This window comes from Chrysemys picta, chromosome 18 (genome assembly GCF_011386835.1).
Source record: "Chrysemys picta bellii isolate R12L10 chromosome 18, ASM1138683v2, whole genome shotgun sequence".
Classification (NCBI taxonomy): Eukaryota; Metazoa; Chordata; order Testudines; family Emydidae; genus Chrysemys; species Chrysemys picta.
In genome coordinates this window covers 6,708,077-6,729,144 of record NC_088808.1, presented here as the reverse complement: position 1 = coordinate 6,729,144, position 21,068 = coordinate 6,708,077, and the positions used below count along the sequence as shown (strand labels likewise).

Here is a 21,068-nt window from a genome sequence, read left to right as displayed (position 1 = left end):
CCGCTATTGCGTCCTAGGTGCTGCTGGCAGCAGACGGTGCAGTAGGTCTGCAAACCATCGTCATCCACCGCTTCATCTGCAACTCTGCTCTCCTGCAGACGCCATACCACGGAAAGCATGGAGCCCACTCACCTCACCGCTGCTATTGTGAGCATTGTAAACACCTCGCACATTATCTTGCAGTATGTGCAGAACCTGCAAAAGCAGGTGAGGAGGCGCGATCACGATAGTGATGAGGACATGGACACAGACTTCTCTCAATGCCCTGGCAATTTGGACATCATGGTGGTAATGGGGTAGGTTCATGCTGTGGAACGCTGATTCTGGGCCCAGGAAACAAGCACAGAATGGTGGGACCGCCTAGTGTTGCAGGTCTGGGATGATTTCCAGTGGCTGCGAAACTTTCTCATGCATAAGGGCACTTTCATGGAACTTTGTGACTTGCTTTCTCCTGCCCTGAAGCGCAAGAATACCAAGATGAGAGCAGCCCTCGCAGTTCACAAGCGGTTGGCGATAGCCTGTGGAAGCTTGCAACGCCAGACAGCTACCGGTCAGTCGGAAATCAATTTGGAGTGGGTAAATCTACTGTGGGGGCTGCTGTGATCCAAGTAGCCAAAGCAATCACTGAGCTGCTGCTATCAAGGGTAGTGACTCTGGGAAATGTGCAGGTCATAGGGATGGCTTTGCTGCAATGGGATTCCCTGACTGTGGTGCGGCGATAGACGGAACACATATCCCTATCTTGTCACCGGAGCACCAAGGCAGCCAGTACGTGAACTGCCAGGGGTACTTCTCAATGGTGCTGCAAGCCCTGGTGGATCACAAGGGACATTTCACCGACATCAAACGTGGGATGGCGGGGAAAGGTACATGACGCTCGCATCTTCAGGAACTCTGGTCTGTTTGATCAGCTGCAGGAAGGGACTTACTTCCCAGACCAGAAAATAACTGTTGGTGATGTCGATTTCAGCGCTAATCTCCTCGTCGGGGAGGAGTACAGAAATCAATTTCAAGAGCCCTTTAAGTAGACAAAAATGGCTTCGTCATGTGGACAGGTGAAGGGTTAAATCGATCTAACGCTGCTAAATTCGACCAAAACTCATAGTGTAGACCAGGGCAGAGAATGCCAGGACTTTGGTAAATGAGAACTTGATGGGAATAGGCTGTTAGTGAAAGTCTATTAATCACTTGCAGCCCTTGAGGTGCCATGGAACCATAAATTGCCAAGTATGTGTCCAGCAAAACTTTTGGGAGACATTTTATGAATAAGGAGAATTGCAGCAAGACCATCTTAGAGCACAATAAATACAACATGGATGTGAGGCTTGACAGTAATAGAATGACAGTCAATACAAATTAGAAGGACACTAATTCTAACCTTCTGAATTTTGCAAATTGTGACTACTTTTATAATGGACTGAACTGAAATCCTAGATTTAAACACCACCTAAGGTTTGGAAGTTGAAATCCAGATCATGACCTGTGTTGTACAGGAGGTCAGACTAGATAACCACAATGGTCCCTTCTGGCCTTGGGATCTTTGAATCATAAATTATATAGCTAGAGTCCAAAGTAGTATTTTAATTTCATGAAAAACGGATAATTAAAGTTCTACACTTGGGTAGTGGTGAGAGGATCCCTCCCACTACAAACTCTGTCCATCCTGGGAAGAAGTGCAACCATTAAAAAAAAGTCTCACCTTCCATTGAACGACATGTCAATGACAGAATCAACTTTCATTTAAACCTAAAGTAAATTCCCCAATTTTCTCATGGCAACAAATCTCCAACTTGTCCCAGGGTAAAAATTTAACCTGTGGTAGAAGGCAAATGTTGCATTTCCCTCTGCAGCAGGGATGGAAGTGTGAATTGAGGACAAGGAAAAAGAGAGAAGTGGCACTCCTTATTTAGAGAACTAGCAGTGGGTCACCACCATAGTTTCATGTGAACATAAGTTATTGTCTTTTTCTGACTGAAAATGTGCTGACCCAAATTAACCTGCTAAATGATCTGAATACAGACAGAAGGAAGGAATGGGAAAGAAATTCTCATTAGCAATTTATGGTCACAGCTGAAGTGGGTCCAGTCTTGCTCCCATTGACTTCACTAAAAGGAGGAGCAGGTCCACGTAGCTACTCTTGTTGGAGTATTGTGTCCAGCTCTGGGCACCAGAGTTCAGGTTAGATGGGGACACACTGGAGAAAGCCCAGAGAAGAGCAACAAAAATGATTAAAGGTGTAGAAAACATGACCTATGAGGAAAGATTGAAAAAAATGGGTTTGTTTGGTCTGGAGAAGAGAAGACAGAGCGGCGACATGATAACAGACTTGAAGTACATAATAGGTTGTTATAAAGAGGAGGGTGATAAATTGTTCTTTTTATCCAGTGAGGACGGAACAAGAAGGAATGGTCTTAAGTTGCACTAAGGGATATTTAGTTTAGAAATTAGGGAAAACTTCCTAACTGTCAGGGTAATTAAGTACTGGCACAAATATTCTAGGGAGGTTGTAGAATCCCCATCACTGGGAATTTTAAGAGCAGGTTAGACAAACACCTGTCAGGGATGATCTAGATAATACTTAGTCCTGAAAGGGGTTGGACTAGATGACCTACCGAGGTCCTTTCTAATCCTGTGTTTCTACAATTCATTGTTTTCTTATTTATCAGAGCAAGTAGAAGGCTTGTCACCTTCCAGCAATTTGCAAGTGAAGCCAGAGTGCAAGAAAAGACATTCAGGTATTACTGCAAGTAATGCCATAAAAGCACTATAAACAAACAAAAATGAAGCTTTTCGTCGTGGCCCTGTAAAAAGGAGTTTGTGATGTTTACCACAGGTGAAATCTGAAAATATTAGGAAGGCATCAGTCAGGACAATAGTTAAAGTTGAGTTCCACTTTGCATTTAGAGAAGGGAATCAACCTTTTTGTCATGTATGAAAAATACAGCATATCCTCTGCAAACATTCAGCAATTACTCTAAGTGCAGAATGAATTTTCTGAGCATTTACAAGTAAATCTGCTAATTTAGGAGTTAAAATTCATTAAAACCTGCTCCTTTAAGAAGAGGAAGTTACTTACTTGTGCAGTAACGATGGTTCTTCAAGATGTGTCCCCCTATGGGTGCTCCACTGAAGGTGTATGTGCGCCCCTGTGCCTCTAATCGGAGATTTTTGGTAGCAGTGTCCATTGAGCCCGCGCATGTGCCCTCCCTCCCTCGTGGTCTGCCTTGAGGTATTTAGCGCTGCACGGGCGAACCCCCCTCACTTCCTTCTCCACTGCAGAGCCCTATAGAGAACTCCAAAGTAGAAGGGAGGAGGGTGGATTGTGGATCACCCATAGGGACACACATCTCGAAGAACTATCATTACTGCACAAGGTGAGTACCCTCCTCTTCTTCTTCGAGTAGTGCTCCACTGTAGGTGACTCCCGAGCAGTACCCACCACTGGAGGCTGGGACTTCGGAGTGGAGTCTTTTACTACAGAGAGAGTACTGTGGAGTCGAAGATGTTGTCAGCGGTCAAATCTTCAGTGATCGCATAATGTTCTGTGAAAGTACGGGCAGAGGCCCAAGTCATTGCTCTATAGATTGCTGAGATAGGGGTATCCCTACAGAATGTGATTGAGGTAGAAACTGACCTCGTGGAGTGCGTATGGACTCTGGACAGAAGCAAGATACGCTCTTGATAAGTGATTAATGCAACTAGAGACCCATTTGGATAGTCTTTGGGCCGATATCACAGAGCTTTTGGACCTTTCTGTGGATGAAAGGAAGAGTTTAGGGGATTTCCCGAAGTCCTTTGTCCTGTCCAAGTAGAATGCTAATGTCCTTCTAATATCTAGCATATGCACAATTGTCTCCCAGTTGTCACAATGTGGTTTTGGGGAAAAACAGGGAAATGGATCTGTTGATTCATATGGAAAGTGCAGAGAAAGTAGGGAGAAATTTGGGATATGGCCTTAGAGTTACTTTTTGTCTTTAAAAAAAAGGCCGTGAATGGTGGGTGTACCATCAGGGCTGCTATTTCTTCTATGTGCCTAGTTGAGGTGATGGCAATTAGAAATGTTGTCTTCATGGACAGGTATAAGAGAGAACAAGTTGCCCTGGACTCGGCGGGAGGTCTAGTCAAAGCCCTGAGAACTAGGTTAAAGTCCCAGGCTGGAGCGCGTGGTGTCACATGCAGGAAGAGATTCCCAATGCCCTTAAAGAATCTACGCATTAGTGGGTGAGCTCTCTCTCCAAGTGGGAGGCGGTTTTCGCCGCGAGATGTACCTTAAGGGAGCTGAGTGAGAGTTTAAAATGTAATGCAAAATCAGAGGGAGGAAAGATGGGGTTGGGTCCGTGTGTTTGGAATGACACACACTTGGAGTCGTTTCCATTTTGTAGATAAGTATGTCAAGTGGTCAACTTTTGGTTGTGTTGCAACACGTCTTTCAGCTTGTCAGAGCATTCTTGGAACTAAGAAGGAGCCAAGCCTGGAGGTAGAGGACCCGCGGGTTGGGGTGAAGGGTCAGCCCATTGTTTTGAGAGAGTGGGTGAGGAATGGGCTGAAGAGAAACAGGAGGGCCTATTGCCATCTGTGTCAAGTAAGGGAGCCAGACTTGTCATGGTCAAGAGAGGGAATCAGAATAACTCTTGCTTTGTCTCATTGAATTTTCAAAAGAATCTGGAAATAGTAGGAAACTGGGAAAAGCCATACAAGTGGGCCCTGTCCCATGGGAAGATGAGGCAATTGCCAGTGAATGTTTCCCCAGGCCGGCCCTGGAGTAGTAACAAGGATGTTTCTTGTTCCGTTAAGTAGCGAAGAGATCCATAGTCAGGGTCCCCCAAAGGGCGGATATATCTTGAAGCACCTCTGAATTCAGTACACACTCATTGTCGTGAGAAAATTCCAACTGAGACTGTCGGTTGTCACGTTCTGTATCCCTGGTAGATAAACAGCTGAGATGAGCACATTGTGATGGGTGCATCAATTCCAAAGTTTGAGTGCTGTCTTGTAGAGGGAGGGAGATCTGGCAGCCCCTTAGCGGTTTATACAAAACATACAAGTCATATTAAATCCATGATGATCTTTGTGTGTTGTTTTTGATGAAAGGCAGAAAGTGTGCACAGGTATTCCTGACAGCTCTTAGCCCCAAAAGAGTGATATGGAAGGTCATTTCTGTGGAAGGCCATTTCTCCCGAACCTTGTGGTTGTGTAGGTGAGCTCCCTAGTGTATTAGGGAGACATGTCCCAGGGTGGTGAATGTGGGTAGCAAGAGGAATGCTCTCACTTGTACTGCATCAAGGTTGGTGCTGATAAAGTCCAGTCACTGTACCGGGGTTAGTATGCTGCTACAATGAAGAGAACCTTGGAGAATACCGTGTGTGGGGCAGTCTGTACTGATAATGATCCTGCCCCAAAGGTAAGCAGTAGGAAATCTCCTGTACGATGGTTGTACTGAGATATGGAAGTAGGCACCCTGTAGGTTCAGGGCTGGAAATCAATCTCCTTGCTCTAGAGCTGGTCTTAACTGCTGTGAATTAGGGCAAGGTGACTTCTGAGTGGCGTGACCCGTGTATAGATGGCAGCTGATGCTGTAAGGTATCATTGTTCAGGCCCTCGACCTGCTCATCAAAAGTGCTTATAAGAGGCAATTTGAGAGGTCACGGACTGGGGTGCAGACTGTTCCCACTTTTGAGCCCTGTTCCTCTTACACTGTGGCTCATCACAGCCCTGGGATGGTGGGTATTGAGAAGATTGTGACCTGTGGTGTGGTTCAGAGGTATATCTTCTCTTCTGTTCCACAGTGTAGATTCCTAAGAAGTGTAACGTAGTCTGAGAATCCTTCAGGATGTGGAGAGAAAATCTGTCTTCTCCACAAAGAGTTTGGCCCTTCAAACTGGAAGTCTGTCGATTTTGGGGCAATCTAGAGAGGTAGAGCCAAAAAAAAACAACAACCCACAACCCGCCTCAGTACCACTGTCATGGAGACTGGGCAGGCAACTGTAACAGCTGTATCCAGTGCTGTCTCTAGGACCAGTCTGACTATTAACTGACCGTCTCTAAGAATGGTCTGAAGCTGTTCTTTTTGTGTTTCCGGTAATGTTCCAGAAACACACTGGGTTTCCCATAATTAATAAAATTGTATTTGGCCACGACAGTTTGGTAATTCATGACTCTAAACAGTGATGTTGTTGATGAATACGCCATCTTGCCAAGCCTGATCACATGGAGTTGATTATGTTGCCTACTTCATATGTGCATTAACCACATCCACTATGATGGAGTTGGGTTGCGGATGTTGAAAACAAAGTCTGCCTCTTTGGGTAGAGATGTAGGGTTGTTGTTTTTTACACTCTGTTGCCGGTTGGTGTGATGGAGGCTGGTGTCGCCCAGATGACTTTGGTAGGATCTAGAATCGCCTCATTAATTGGGAGAGCAATTCTAGATGAGACGGCGGTGTGCAGAATTTCCACCAACTTGTGATTTGTATCTGCCACCTCCTGTAGGGGAATCTGCAGCTTGTCTGCCACCCTCTTGGTAAGATCCAGAAAGTTTTTAAAATCTTCCCCAGTGATGAGGGGTGGGCAGCACAGCCTCATCTGGGAGAGATGAGGAGAAATGTGCTGGAGGGGTAGCTTCCTCTTCGGGTTCTTTTTTCCTGTTCTAAAAAAGCTTCCAGTTCCTCCTGCCCTGGCTCAGGTGCTCTGGACAGTCAGGCTGTAGCAAACCATCTGGTGGACTCTCCCTGAGAGACACCGGGGACGGTCGTGACATGTGAGTGTACGTCGCCCAAGAGTTACAATATGGCCTGGGGGGTGGGGGTAGAGGGAGGAAGGCGGGCATGGGCGGTGGGCTTACCTCAGGAGGCCCATACCGCAATTGTAGGTTGGCTTGATGGAATTGGGGAGGACCCTTGTAGTGTGACAGTGGGCCACGATAAGGGGCCAGGGAAAGGATCTCTTCCTGGCCAGTGTCAGACTCGTCAGTGGGTAAGGGTGGCGCTGACTGGGGTATTGGCAGCATACAGCCTGGTGCCAAAAGCGATTCTGGGCATTGGGATGTGCTCGATACCGGGGTCCTGGTACCAAGTAATGGGGATTGCGGTTCTTCCCCAACCATCAGGTCTCCAGGGTACCAGAGCTCATGCAGTACCATGGGTTCATTTGGTACCACAGAGGAGTGTCCGTGGTACGTTGTCAGTACTGATAGTTGGGCAGAGCACTCCCTACATGAGAGTTTTGTTGTGCCCAGTACAGAAAGTTTGTTGGTGCCACTATTTTAGAGATGGTCCGGTAATTGTCTTTCCCTGGGTACTGAGGCCACAGTTCTCCAGAGTACCAGAGCAGGTGTGTTACCATGGGCTCACGTGGCACCACAGAGGAGTGTCTATAGTATGTTGTCATATCGATGGTTGGGAAGGTGCAGAACACTTCCTAGGTGGGAGTTTTGTTGCACCTGGTACCAAAGGTGCTGCTCTTTTAGAGGTGGTACGGTAATGGTCCCCTCTCCTTAGGGGGTGGGACAGGTGCCTCAGAGCCTGACTGTGGAAGCTCCCCCCCCCCAGCGTCTCCATGGAGACGGGGCTGCAGCAGAGCTCACAGCAGGGCCCCTTCTGGGTGCTGCTGCAGAGCTGCTGGTGTCCTGCCGAGGTGCCGCTCTGGGGAGCCCCACTGCCCGGCCAGCCGCTCGGAGCAGCCGTTCCGGGGGGAGGCCGCTGTCTCCTCCCCTCCCCTCCTCATGGCTCCACCCCTCTGAAGTGACAGCTCCAGGATGACCCAGTCTCAGCCCCTCCGAACCCCCCACAGACTGACACGTTCTCACCAGAGGGGGCGGCTGATGGTTTAGCTGTGGTGGGGGAAGCACTTCGAGAGGCGCTCACAGGCCCAGGCAGCGTGTCTGGCCGCCACAGGGACTGACGCCTGTCAGGAGCGGCACCGCTCGGCACAGAGAGAGCCAGGCCTTCCCCGGGCAGGGGGGCAGCCTCGAGCAGGGAGAATGCAGGACAACAACTTCCTTACTTTTTTTTTTTTAACTGAAAAACAAAACTATGAGTCTACTTGGGGTGACCAGACAGCAAATGTGAAAAATCGAGACGGGGGTGAGGGGTAATAGGAGCCTATATAAGAAAAAGACACAAAATCGGGACTGTCCCTATAAAATTGGGACATCTGGTCACCTAAGTCTACTAGATGCCTGGGGGGGGGGGGAATGCCCCCAGACAGGACAGGAAACTGAAGTTCTTTTCCTCTCTCTCTCTCTCTCTTTTTAAACACAAAGGAATAAAATAAAATAAAGCAACAATATGGGCTCATTAGTCAGAGTCATGGAATGGGTAAATCTCTGCAAAGCTACTAAATAAATGGTTAAATACACATGGACCCAAAGTCATAAGTAAGGCTAGAGCCCATCACCTTCAGCGCAATAACTGCAAGCCCCTAGTACCTGAGCTAAGTAAGTCTCTTTAGCTGGGTGTAATGGGCCATTGTCTTTGTATACCAGCCACTAAGGGAAGACATCAAATTACACACTCAGCTCCTGCAGTGCACTGGCACTAGAGCTGGTAACAATAAGACAAAAATAGTTTTGTGGGGAAAAAATGAAACTTCTAAGTTGTTTTCATTTCAAAGGGTTGAAAATGAACCTTTTTTGGTTTTGTTTTTAATTTTTTGTATTTTTTTCCCCAATTCCTCCCCCTGATATGTATTAACAAAAACGTCATTGAAAGTCCTCATGTAGCTGACGTGGTGTCTGATTCCAGACAACCAATTTTAACCAAACACCTGTGACTAGATTCATCCCTGCTGTGATTCTGCTGACTTGGACTGGAGGTTGTTATCCTGTCAGTTGTGTGGACTGAACTATCATTGAAGTCAGTGGGAATTGCATGCATTCAGGTGATGAGGGCTCTGATTATATCATTAATTTATTGTCAATTCTTTGCCTTAGCCACAAGACCACCCTTCAGCCCTCTCTCTGTGACACTGTGGCCTGGTCTACACTAACCCCCCAATTTGAACTAAGGTACGCAACTTCAGCTACGTGAATAACGTAGCTGAAGTCGACGTACCTTAGTTCGAACTTACCGCAGTCCAGACGCGGCAGGCAGGCTCCCCCGTCGACTCCGCGTACTCCTCTCGCCGAGCAGGATTACCGGAGTCGACGGCGAGCACTTCCGGGTTCGATTTATCGCGTCCAGACAAGAAGCGATAAATCGAACCCAGAAGTTCGATTGCCTGCCGCCGAACCAGCGGGTAAGTATAGACATACCCTGTTATACTAACAAACCTGTTTTGTCAGGGATCTTGTTTCAAAATGTATATATTAATTGGTGTATTTAATTATGTAATGTCCGATTAGAGAACATGAAAAACATAGTTTCCTGTGAAGATCTGGGTTCCATTTTTAAAGACTTGCTAAATACCAGGGCATTCAGATCTGTGACTGAGTTTTGGAGCCCATCTCTACACTTAATTGAAACCAAATCACTTTATCTTTTCATTTGGGGTTTGTTTGCTTTTTGTTTCTAGTTTAGTGTCCTCTGGCTAACAGCATCTAATGAAAGAGGAAATTTGGTCCGAAAGAGTCTATCTGCAGCAACTTCCCTCTGAACTCTGATGCCCTGATGGAAGATAATAATGTATCAAGAGTTTAAGAATAGTTTTACCTTCATGAGTTTTTTATAAAATTTTGATTTCTTGAACTTCTTGGGAGGTTTTTAAATCCCACTTTTTCGGATCTGGGCATTTTGCATCATGCTCAGGGATACTGACCCCACCAATACTCCTCCACCATGAGAGTCTTGGCTTGAAAGAAAAATCATTGAAACGAGCTACAGAAGGAAACCCAGGGCTAATGATGAACCAATATTTTAAAATGACTAATGTGACAACTCCGCCCTTTTCCTGTTTTACCCGCCAGGTGGTTGGTATTTTTAAATGAATGATTTGTGCAACTAGCCAGTGAATCTTTTGTGGAAACACATTTCAGCCAATGGGTTCACTTGCAGTCTCTTTGATGTGAGTATTCCTATGAGTGTTTGATATTCCCTTGCAGTGATTGTTCACCCAAGTCACATGATGACTCACCAGGGATTTCAGAATGGCTGCACAGGCACTTCCATCAGTACAAATCTTCGTGCACATTTCAATTTCCATGAGGTTTTTTCAAGACACTTTGAGCTAATCCTCTGTTCAGGTTGAGCTGGTCTCACACAGAGCACAGGGGTTGGGCAGTTGGTTGTGTCTTTTTTCCTCTTTCAAACAAACTTAATATGAACCACACTAGCACAGTGACGTCTAAATAATTGTTTGCTAACTACAGAGAGCATGAATAACCTAGCTAGGTACCTACGCTGCTATTCTGGTAAATTTCTAAAGATAGAACACAGAGCACCACTAGAGGACTTACAAAGTATTTAAAGGGATACTACCCATTTCTCAAACACTACAGTGGGAGGAGAGGAGATTATTTTCCAGTCTCCAGATTCTGGAATTGATCTGGCCCTCAGTGCAACATAAAGAAGCCCATGAATCCCTGCTCCAAGGAGAGTTATACAACCAATTTACATATTTCAATTCCTCTTTCCACCAGGATCAAAGAACTGAAAGGAGCTGTTAGCTAGAGGGAACATCATGAGCGGCTGGTACACCATCTACCCCCGTGACTGTAATGCCATGACCGTGCTGTGTGACATGGACACAGATGGTGGAGGATGGATTGTAAGAACAGAGCATAATGAAGCTCATTGGATATTTTTTCTCTTGCACAACAGTTTTTGTCCCAAGAATGGGAGGTGGCCCTTAACCAGTGGGTTGTAGCTAGAAGAAAACTATGAGGATGGAAACTCTGAAGCTGTTAGCTCACCATGGTCAGCAGAAACAAAACCACAGACACTTCCTGAGCCCTTCTAATCCTTGTCAAAGTCTCCAGACACCTTGGTTGTGAACACAATGGTTTCCAGGGAGGGAATCTGGAGTTTTAGAATCAAAAAGCCCCCGTCTGAGGGGACATTTGTCACTGGTCTGACACAGTTAACCAGGTTTCCCTTCTCCTGGCTATTCTCTGCCCGGCTCTCACAGCCTCCTCAATAGCTGCCCAGACTCTGGAACCAGAATTCCTTCTTCCTTCCCCTTCTGTCACAGGCCTGGTGCCTCCGCTGCTCTGTCGCTCAGGTACCCCCTGAGTGTGAGAGGAGAGAGCGTTCGAGGGAGCTGAGGGGTTTGAACCCTGTATGTACATCACATTTAAACCTTCCAATTTATTATTCTGCTTATTTATATCCCAGTCGTGCCTAGAGAATCTGATGAAGATCAGGGTCCCATTGCGCTGGGTGCTGAACACACCCACTGAGAGACAGCTCCTGTCCTTTACAGCTCACTCTCTCCATAGACAAGGCAGACAAAGGGCCGCACAGAAAGCAGAGGGGATGTGACTTGCCCAAGTGGCAGAACTGGTTATAGAACCCAGGCCTCCTGATTGCCAGTTCAGTGCTGTAGATTTCAGACCATGTGATCCTTTAACCTAGTGCTGTTGCTGCCAAGATTTAATATGATCCTGTGGGACGAGCCTCCAGCTGCGATATTCACCTGAGGCTGAAATAGATCTGACCACGTTAAATCTCATCCAGTGATTTACAGTCTCAGTTTCTGGTCTCCTGCTCTACGTAGGATGGAAATCAATGTGGGATTTCCCCGCTAAGAACCTCCTGTTTCCCTGCAGGTGTTCCAGAGATGGGTGGATGGTTCCATGGAATTTTTTTTTTTCCGTAACTGGAATTCATACAAGAGAGGTTTTGGCAGCCGGCTCTCAGAATTCTGGCTGGGGAACGACAATATCCATCTGTTATCATTCCTTGGTAAAGACATCACTGATGCATTCTTTTCCTTCCAACAACCTTCTCCACCAAGTTTTGTTCTCACACTTTAGCCATAGATACAGGGTATAGAGTTGTACCATCAGTAGAGGTAACACTTCAGCTCCAGACACCCCTTCCTCTTCCTGTTCCTTACAGCCCTGCCACACAAAGCTATTGAAACCAATAATGCTGTGGTAGCTGGGCTCACTCCAGTCATGAGTCATGGCGCAGCATTTTGTCCTCGGGTGGTTTGCCCACAGTACAGCAGGAATGCTACAGACTGGATGGAAATTCCTGAACATTTTGCTTTCAAATAGTTTTCTAAAGGAACCAATGAGCTTTGTGTTGATCTCCAAGATTTTGACAACAAGTATCAATTTGCTACCTTCAGATCATTCAAAATTGCAGGGAGACTGAGAAATACAAGCTGATCCTTGGAGCCTTTGTTAATGGCACTGCAGGTAGGTTCTGAGCTCGTCCTTTACCCTTTGTGGCAGATGGGAAAAAATGGAAAGCGAGATGCAGAATATTCTATGGCAGAAGCAAAAGGTGATGTGATCTGTGGAAGTGATCTCTTTTGGAAAACATCAGTTATTCTGCTATTGAACTATTTGAGCAGGAATCCATGTACTAGTGACACCAGCTATGTAGTGTAATATGGATATCCTGCCTAGGGCAGCCTGAAAGCAGAATTCTGAACAGAGTTAGGCACAACCACTGCTTGTTGTTTTCCTAAATTAAACCTGAATGCCCTTGAGAAACATCTGAATTAACCTAAGTAGGCACAGCTGGATTGTTACAAGTCACTGAGTGGGTGCACATGTGCATTTTGTGCAAACTACGCATCCAGACTCCCACACACACAGACAGAAACATTCTTTGACATGCAGAGTCTTTTGCAGGCCACTGCAGGATTGCTTAGGCACATTGCTTAGCCACATCACCTTGCCAACCTATTATGGAGGGCTTTAAATTAGGTTCAAAGGGGGTAGGTGAGCAAAGTCCACCGCTAAGAATAAAAGAGGGCCACCTTATCAGAGGGTTAGATGTTGGGGGGGCGGGAGGTTGTATATGTATGGTAAATAGGAGCAACAAGAGCGGGAAATCTGCTCAACATCTTAGATGTCTATACACAAAGGTAAGCAGTATGGGGAATGAATAGGAAGAACTGGAAGTATTAGCACAGTAGCTAAATTATTAACAGCTAGCCAAAGACTCAAAAAGTAACCACAATTTTTTTTTAAGTACCTTAGAAGCAGGAAGCCTAATAAACAACCAGTGGGGCCACTGGACAATTGAGATGCTAAAAGAGAACTCAAGGAGAATAAAGCCAATTGCGGAGCAACTAAATGAATTCTTTGCATCAGTCTTCACGGTTGAGGGTATGAGGGAGATTCCCAAACCTGAGCCATTTTTCTTTTTAGGTGACAAATCGGAGGAACTGTCTGACTGAGGCGTCATTTTAGTAATAAGTCAGCAGGACAAGATGGCATTCACCCAAGAGTTCTGAAGGAACTCAAATGTGAAATTGCAGACTGTGGTATGTGGTAAAAATAGAGGTCACCTCATAATAGGGTGTCTATTATAGACTACCAAATCAGGAAGAGTAGGAAGATGAGGTATTTCTAGAACAAATAGCAAAAATAGGCAAAACCCAGACTTGATGATAATGGGGAACTATAACTACCCAGTCATCTGTTTGGAAAAATAATACAGCAAAACACAATTTCCAGTAAATTCTTGGAAGATGTTGGGGACACCTTTTTCGTTTCAGAAGGTAGAGGAAGTGGCCAGGGGGACCAGCCATTTTAGATTTAATTCTGACTAACTGGGAGGAATTGGTAGCGAATCTGAAGTTGGAAGGCAATTTGGGTGAAAGTGATCATGAAATGATAGGCTTTATTATTCTGAAGAGAGGAAGGAGTGAAAGCATCAGAAGAAAGGCAATGGATTTCAAAAGGCAGACTTTAACAAACTCAGAGAACTGGTAGGTTAGTTCCTACAGGAAGACAATCTAGGGGGAAAAAGCAGTTCAGGAGAGCTGGCAGTTTCCTAAGGAGACAATATTAAAGGCAAAACTGCAAACCATCCCAAAGTGAAGGAAAGATAGGAAGAGGCAATTAGGACTCCATCAGGAGCTCCTTAATGACCTGAACATCAAAAAGGGATCCTACAAACAGTGGAAACATGGTCAAAATGCCAAGGAGGAGCACAAAAGAATAGCATCATCTGTTGGGACAAAATCAGAAAGGCTAAGTCACAAAGTGAGTTAGACCTGTTAAAAGAGGTTCTTTAAATACAATAGGAGCAAGAGAAAGATAAAGGAAAGTATAGCCCCTCTCCTTAGTAGGGATGGAGAGCTAATATCTGATGATATCAAGAAGGTTGAGGTATATAATGCCTATTTTGGTTCAGTCTTCACTAAAAAGGTTAATGGTGACCAGATACTCAACACGATTAACATCAGCAATAAGGGGGAAATGAATGAAACCCAAAATAGGGAAAGAACACATTAAAGAGAAGTTAGATGTACTCCAGTCAGTGGGGCCTGAAAAAATTCATCCCAGGAACCATTCGTAATTATCTCTGAGAACACCTGGAGGGTGAATGAGATTCCAGAGGACTGGAGAAGTGCAAACATAGTCCTTCTCCGGGTTCTCTTTGTTCCCCTTTTTAAGGATAATATAGACCAGATATCCTAACTTCAATACCGGGGAAAATATTGGAACAAATTATTGTTTTGTAAGCACCTAGAGGAAAATAGTATTCTAAAAAAGAGCCAGCATTGATTTGTCAAGAAGAAATCATGCCAAACCAACCTGATTTCTTTCTTTGTCAGGGTTATTGGTCTAGTGAATAAGTGGGAAGCAATAGAGGTGATATATCTTGATTTTTAGTAAGGCTTTTCACACAGTCCCACGTGACATTTTCACAAGCAAACTAAGGAAACGAAATCTAGATGAAATTGCTATACGATAGGTGCACAACTGGTTGAAAGAACATACACAAAGCGTAATTATCAGTGGTTCACTGTCAAACAGCGAGGGAATATCTAGTAGGGTTTCACAAGGGTCAGTCCTGTGTCTGATATTATTCAATCTTTTCATTAATGACTGACTGGGATAATGGAGTGGACAGTATTCTTTTAAAATTTGCTGATGACACCAAGCTGGGAGAGGTTGCAAGCACTTTGGAGGACAAAATTAGAATTCAAAACGACCTTAGCAAATTTAGCCTGAATTCAACAAGTTGAAATTCAATAAAGACAAGTGCCATGGGCTTCATTTAGGAAGGAAAAAGCAGCGGTTCTCAAACTTTGTTTTGATGACCCCTTTCACCCAGGAAGCCTGAGTGCAGCCCTCCTTATAAATTAAAAATACATTTTTAATATTTAATACTATTATAAATGCTGAGGCAAAGCAGGGTTTGGGGATGTAGGCTGACAGCTCGCAACCCCCACGTTATAACCATGTGACCCACTGAGGGGTCATGACCCCCAGTTTGAGAACTCCTGGGCTAGGTGGTAGTACTGCTGAAAAGGATCTGAGGGTTAGAGTGGATTGCAAATAATATGAATCAATAATGTGATGCTGTTGCGAATTCTTCTGGGATCTATTTACACATGTATTGCATGCAAGTCACCGGAGGTAATTGCTCGACTCAACTCCACACTGGTGATACCTCAGCTAGAGTACTGTGTCCACTTTTGCATACTGCACTTTAGGAAATATGTGGACAAACTGGAGAGAGTCCAGAGGAGAGCAACAAAAATGATAAAAGGTTTAGAAAACCTGATTTATGAGGAATGGTTAAAAATGCTGAGCCTGTTTCGTCTTGAGAAAAGAAGACAGAGGGGACCTGATAACAGGCTCAAGGGCTCACACAGAAAGGACGATGATCAATTGTTCTCCATGTCCACTGGTGGTGGGATAAGAAGTTGTGAGCTTAATCTGCAACAAGGGAGACTTAGTTAGAAAGTTTTTCCTAATAGCTAACCTATGAGGATAGTTAAGTTCTGGAATAGGTTTCCAAGGGAGGATGTGTAATCCCCACCAATGGCAGTTTTTAAAAACAGATTGGCCAAACCCCCGTCCTGGTTGGTCTAGGTTTACTTGGTCCTCCCTCAGCATATCTGGATTCAAGACTAAGCTTTAAGTTTATGGAGGGGATGGTATAATGGGCTAGCCTAATTTTGGCAATTAATTGATCTTTGACTATTAGCAGTAAATATGTCCAATGGCCTGTGATGGGATGTTAGATGGGGTGGGAACTGAGTTACTACAGAGAATTCTTTCCTGGGTGTCTGGCTGGTGAGTCTTGCCCACATGCTCAGGGTTTAGCTGATCGCCATATTTGGGGTTGGGAAGGAATTTTCCTCCAGGGCATATTGGCAGAGGCCCTGGGGTTTTTTTGCCTTCCTCTGCAGCATAGGGCATGGGTCACTTGCTGGAGAATTCTCTGCACCTTGAAGTCTTTAAACCATGATTTGAGGACTTCAATGGCTCAGACATAGGTTAGGGGTTTGTTGTGGGAGTGGGTGGGTGAGATTCTGCGGCCTGCGTTGTGCAGGAGGTCAGACTAGATGAACATGGTGGTCCCTTCTGACCTTAAAGTCTATAAGAGGCTGGGCTTGATGACTTCTTGAGGTCCCTTCCAGCCCTACATCTCTGATTCTTTGGTCCTGAATCCTCAGCCCATTCCCTGGTAAGCTGTTAGTGTTAGGAGCGCATTGACTGCAGTGAGTTACTCTGCATTTATAGTGGTGTCACTGAGATCAGAATATGGTCTGGTGGAAAATCTTCATTCTGGGAAGTAGAACTGCAGTCTCTCTCCTGGACTCCAGGGAGAATTTTATTGCCTAGTGAAAGGAGAAATTTAGCAACCCCACTGTAGAACAAGCCACGCTGGACAGTGGGAACTGAACTGTACAAACATGTAGTAAATACTGTACACACAATTGTTTCCACAGGGGATTCATTAACAATGCAGAACAACATGCCGTTTACAACCCGAGACCGTGACAATGACCTGTATTCAGGTAACTGTGCAACATCCTTTAAAGGAGCCTGGTGTTACATGAATTGTCATTCCTCTAACCTGAACGAATTACACTTGAGAGGAGCCCATGAAAGCTATGCTGATGGGGTGAACTTGACCACAGGCAAAGGGCACAACTACAAGGTGTCAGAGATGAAATTTAGGCCCGTGTAGCCAATCAGGGAGGCAGTTATAGTAATTACACTTAACTTTTATACAGCAATTATAGGCCTGTCATAGTGATAATTTATCTGGAGATGTGCTGAGATGAATTCTTTTTATAGCACAATGTTTTCTTTGTCTTTCATGTTCTGTTTTTCTGTTCACCCAATGAGAAGTGCAGCCATTTAAGTAACAGAAAGTAGAAATATGGGCTCATAAGTCAGAGTCATGGAATGGGTAAATCTCTGCAAAGCTACTAAAGAAATGGTTAAATGGACCCAAAGTCATAAGTAAGGCTAGAGCCCATCACCTTCAGCGCAATAACTGCAAACCCCTAATACATACTTAGCTCAGGTATCTTTAGCTGTGTGTCTTTTGTGTGTCTTTATATGAGCCACTAAGGGAAGACATCAAATTACACACTCAGCCCCTGCAGTGCACTAGGACTAAAGATGGAAACAATAAGGCAAAAATAGTTTTGTGGAAAAAAATGAAATTTCAAAGGGTTGAAAATGAACCTTTTTTGTTTTTAATTTTTTGTATATTTTTCCCAATTCCTTCCCCCGATATGTATTAACAAAAATGTCATTGAATGTTCTCATTTACCAAAGTCCTGGTATTCTATAGACAAAAAACATTTGTTGTCATCATCATGAGAACATTTGTGATATAAAAAGAAATGCTGAAACGTTTCAGTAAGAAATATTGTGATTTTTTTTTCCTTTCAAACAAAACATTACCATGACGTCAGTGCTATTTTATTAAAATTTTCATTTAAAAAAAAAAAAAGCTGTTTGTCCATAGAAAACTCTTAGTGTCTGGTGACTCTGTGACAAAAAACCCAGAGCACCATGTCTCACCACCTGGGTCAGCTGACTCAGGCTCACAGGGCTATAAAATTGCAGTGTCGACATTCAGGCTTGGGCTGGAGCCTGGGCTCTGAGACTCTCCCCTGTATGTGGTGTCACAGCCTGGGATCCAGCCTGCGTCCAAACATCTCTGCTGCAATGTTATAGCTTCGCAGCTCGAGCCCCGCGAGCCTGGGTTGGCTGACCCAGGCTAGCTGCGGTCATGCCACAAGTCTTTTATTGCAGTGTAAACATGCCCTTAGCTCCATGCTCTGTCTTCTGCTGCTTCCATTACCAGAGGCCTCACCACAGCTCCTACCACGGTCAAGCAATTTTTCCTCTGCTGCTAGTGAATCATTTCCCTTGGAAGCTGCATCTGCCAGTGGCGAACCTTCCCCTCTGTTAGTAAAGCAAACGCTGGCTCAATGATATGCATTTCGCAGATTTTTTTTTTTAAACATACAAGACAGTTCAATTTCATCAGAGCTAAAAAAATGCCTGGTCTTGCACTAGGTGAATTAGAGAGGTGGGAAGGCAAAGTGTAACCATGCTAGAAGGAGACCCAATTTGTCTGGGTACACTGGGGAGTACAAGAGAGGGTAGCTACCTCTGCCAGGAGCACTGTTCCCCAGAGGGGGCATGTCAGAGAAGAGGGATGGTGCAAATAGAAGAGTTCTGCAAGGATCTCAGGCTACTAGAAACTCCCACTGCCCAGCCCAGGCCTCGGGAGGCATAACAGGCCATAGTCTCTCCCACTGATGCTGGATTAAAGCAACCCTTGGCCCTAGACTACCCCAACATGGCCCCCACCAACTTGGATTGCTGGTGGCAGGGCCCTCCTCCCCTTCCAGGGAGTCAGAGACAATAGCATGGGGCATCCTTTTCTTCCTCAGAAGGGACCTCTTTCCTCTCCAAAGAGGTAACGCTGGCAGCAGGAGGTCTCCCGCCCCGGTACTTAGTCCAGAAGAAGGGGTTTAAACTATAGTCACCATGGAGGGGGTGGTTGGCCCAAACCTGAGCAGTGCTCTGACTAGGTCACACCACCACTCACTCTAATTTGGCCTGGCCGGCTGCCTCTCATGGTAAAAACAAAACAACATATTGGGCCTCCTGCCTTAGGCAGATGCCTAGTTTGCCAATGCATTAATCTGGCGTTGATGACCAAGGGAAGAGACACTGCACTGTTGACTTCCCCCAGCAGCAGGAGGGAAGGGGAAGCGACTTCACCAGTCACTCTGGCAACCCTCCTCCCTCAACCGAAGGGAGGACGGGACACAACAGCAGTCCTCAGCATCCCGTTCAAGGGAAGAAGACAGCCAGGCGGCCAACACTGCACAGAGCAGAGTCCCTCATGTCCAGGAAAACAGGATCGAGGCTGTGAATAGCCCAGTTTCCCTCACATGAAGAGCCCAGCCAGGGAGAGGCGAGGAAAGGAGGTGTCCCTGCAGCCAGCCAGTGCAGAACTTCCAGACCCAACAACTGGCCTCTCTGTGACCTCAACCTGCAGAAAAGCCCCAGGAGGGGACAAACTGCTCCTCCTGCCAGCAACCGGAGACAGCTCCTCTCTCCTGCCATGGCCTGTAGCCTGCTGGCCCTGCAGCAGCCCACCCCAGAGCTGGGATTTCGGATCCAGAGACCCAACCTGCCTGCAGCTGAACCCGTGGGCTCCAAGCTTTAAAGACTGGCAGCACCATTTCAGGAAGGAGTTGGTGGTTAGTCCTTCTCCAGCGATCCCCAGGAATCATTCGCTACCTGTGATTTATGCCCAAGACCTGCTGGCCTGCACCAATCTCTTGATCACTCAGCCAGGCAAGGAACCTGAGTGAGTGCCTGTTAAAGTTAGCTAGGCAGTTAGGGTTCAGTCTTGCACCATTAGAGCATACTGTAGCTGCAAAACGACTTTCATCTACTGGGATCATTGCAACCTGCACTGTCAATTCCCAGTATAATAAAGTATGTTTGTAACAGCATCTCCTTACAGGCCTGTGACGGGTTCCCAAATGCACCACATCGGTCCTGAGACGTGGGGAACAGTCGGAACTGAGGGGGGGAGACACTTTTGGTTAGGAACATTGGGGACTCTGTGGTCATGTGACATAGGGTGCTTGCCAGCATCGCCTTTAGTAATTAAAAATTAATACCTCAAATCATTTAATATTTTCTCTTTAATCAAACCCTTACATAAAGTTTATAGCTTTTTGTTTGCTTATGTGAGTTTGAATTATTGGTAAGTTTAAGTGTGGTAGCCACGGCCTTTGGTCTACACTGCAGAGTTAGGGAGACGTAAGGCAGCTTACGTCACCCTAACTCTCTAAGCGTCTACACTAAAATGTTGCTCCCACCAATGTAAATCGCCCGCTGTACCGATTTAATAACGCCGCCTCTGCGAGAGGCATAGTGCTTAGGCCGGTGTAGTTAGGTTGACGCAGCCTCAGTGTAGACGCTGCATTGACTGTTCTGGCTGTCAGCCCCGGGGTGGCAGGGCTCTGGCTCTCAGTCCCCCACAATGCTCCTAGTGAGGACATGCACCACCGCCCCATGGAGATCATTGGGGTATTTGCTATTAGTTACAGGGAGAGTGAAACTGGCCCTTTTAAATCTCCTTCCCATTGCTCCCTGATTCAGCAGAGTATCGACTCTGTTATCCTCCAGCAGTTTATAGGTGGAGCGAGGGAGCCAGAAAGAGAATAATTCCTGACATATGCCTCTTACGTGGTGGTGTGGCTGGGAGAGGCAGAAAAGGACCTAGGGATTACAGTGGACGAGAAGCTGGATATGAGTCAACAGTGTGCTCTTGTTGCCAAGAAGGCTAACAGCATTTTGGGCTGTATAAGTAGGGGCATTGCCAGCAGATCGAAGGACGTGCTCATTCCCCTCTATTCGGCATTGGTGATTCCTCATCTAGAATACTGTGTCCAGTTTTGAGCCCCACACTACAAGAAGGATGTGGAAAAATGGGAAAGAGGCCAGCTGTGGGCAACAAAAATGATTAGGGGTCTGGAGCACATGACTTACGAGAAGAGGATGAGGGAACTGGGATTATTTAGTCTGCAGAAAAGAAGAATGAGGGGGGATTTGATAGCTGCTTTCAACTACCTGAAAGGGGGTTCCAAAGAGGCTGGATCTAGACTGTTCTCGGGGTACCAGCAGGGGTGTAGCCAGGTTCTAAGAGCACGGGGAGCGAA

General features: G+C 45.8%; 1 pseudogene; it reads left to right on the top strand.

Annotated features, from left to right (window-relative positions):
- The first annotated feature begins 117 nt into the window (after positions 1-117).
- LOC101953833 (ficolin-2-like) lies at positions 118-17,183 on the top strand (annotated as a pseudogene).
- Positions 17,184-21,068: the final 3,885 nt, after the last annotated feature.